The sequence below is a fragment of the Etheostoma cragini genome, chromosome 1 (genome assembly GCF_013103735.1).
Source record: "Etheostoma cragini isolate CJK2018 chromosome 1, CSU_Ecrag_1.0, whole genome shotgun sequence".
Taxonomy (NCBI): Eukaryota; Metazoa; Chordata; class Actinopteri; order Perciformes; family Percidae; genus Etheostoma; species Etheostoma cragini.
In genome coordinates this window covers 34,133,416-34,135,060 of record NC_048407.1, presented here as the reverse complement: position 1 = coordinate 34,135,060, position 1,645 = coordinate 34,133,416, and the positions used below count along the sequence as shown (strand labels likewise).

The 1,645-nt window shown below is 42.4% G+C and overlaps 1 pseudogene; it reads left to right on the top strand.

Annotated features, from left to right (window-relative positions):
• LOC117947267 overlaps positions 1 to 1,645 on the top strand; it is a 13,758-nt pseudogene that overhangs the window by 8,411 nt on the left and 3,702 nt on the right.

The window sequence follows — 1,645 nt, the reverse complement described above, 5'->3', positions numbered from 1 at the left end:
TTTCCGGTGGTTTCTGGTGGTTTCTGGTGGTTTCTGGTGGTTTCTGGTGGTTTCTGGTGGTTTCTGGTGGTTTCTGGTCTCCGTCCATCAGAAGGTGCTCTGCAGCAGACAGCGGCAGCCGCAGCCGGCCGGGCACTCGTCCTGCCGGCGGAACCAGTCCATCATGTGACCGGTGTGTCCCCCGTGGCCGCAGCTCAGGCAGAAGTTGGAGGATCCGCGGACGGCCACGTGGCAGACGGCGCACTGGAAGGTCAGCCGCTTGCAGACGGCGCACTGCGTGCCCCGGGCCTGGCTGCGGCAGTAGCAGCAGTACAGGCCGAACTCTGCAGGGAGACAGCCGGTCAGTATCGGCATCACGACGCTGTCTCCATGACAACCATCACCTAACTCTTCACCATTAAAACTACACTGTATCTAGTCTCCATGACAACGATCACCTAACTCTTCACCATTAAAACTACAGAACATCTATCTGGTCTATGAAGGAGATTGTTGAGCGGCTCCCTTTCCTTTATTTACATTCTTACTGCTGTAGCCTCAAGATGTTTTTAATAATTAATTTATGAACCTAATTTATTGTACATTTTGTATTTTATGCCATCTTTGTGTTGACTAGTGCTCAAGTGAGAGAAAATGTTTGGAGCGATATGACGGACTCTTTAGAGCACACCCGATTTCAAATTACTCCTGCAAATTAAATTAAATTACATTATATTATATATATACATATATAGATATATATATAGATATATATCGTGGCTCGAGTCACTAAACCCACCAGACTCCATGTAATTAAATAGTAATTTTAGGATAGTATAACTCACTTCACTCTAACTCAACAGAAACCAAATAAAACGATGAAAAGCTCTTTCTGGTCTTCTCTACTCTTCTCCAACCATCCCATCTCTAGTGTTGGCGTAAATAAACACGTATTTTACTGATTTACACGTGAATATATGTTGGCTCTATACACGCTAAATGGACTGTTTTTTAAATGGAGTCTGGTTGGTTCAGCGCTAGCTACACACCTTTTTAAAACCTATTTGAGATTCTATCTTATATGTGTTCTATCTATATTTAATATACACTTGCACACTTGTTGTTGTCCTGAAAACACTTGAGAACACATTTCTGCTGCTCTACATAACCAGCGCCACTACGCTGCCGCCTGTCTTTTTGCACATTACATAGACTGTCGACAGTGTGCAGAATTGCACATTTTTAAAACAAATATCGCTGCTCTTATTTTCCTCATTGTATATATCTTCTTATTTTTACTTTTTTTTTAATGTTGTTTACTTGAATGTTCTGTTTGTCTGTGGACAGAATCTGTTATAAATGTCTTGTCACCGTGGGATGGAGGGAAACGCAATCTCGACCTCTTTGTATGTTTTTGACATGTGAAGAAATTGACAATAAAGCAGACTTTGATCTTTGATCTTTGAAGGGATGAGACACTTATTATGTTTTTATTAAAGTGTCATTGTTATTTGGATGTGCACCAATAGGCTCACTGTTGAATCTTCTGCTGTCTACATGAGAAAGATCTGCAAGATCGGTCGAATCGGCCCTCGCATCGATTTAGGTTCACAACACGCGGGTTTTGGAGTGTGTGTGTGTGTGTGTGTGTGTGTGTGTGTGTGTG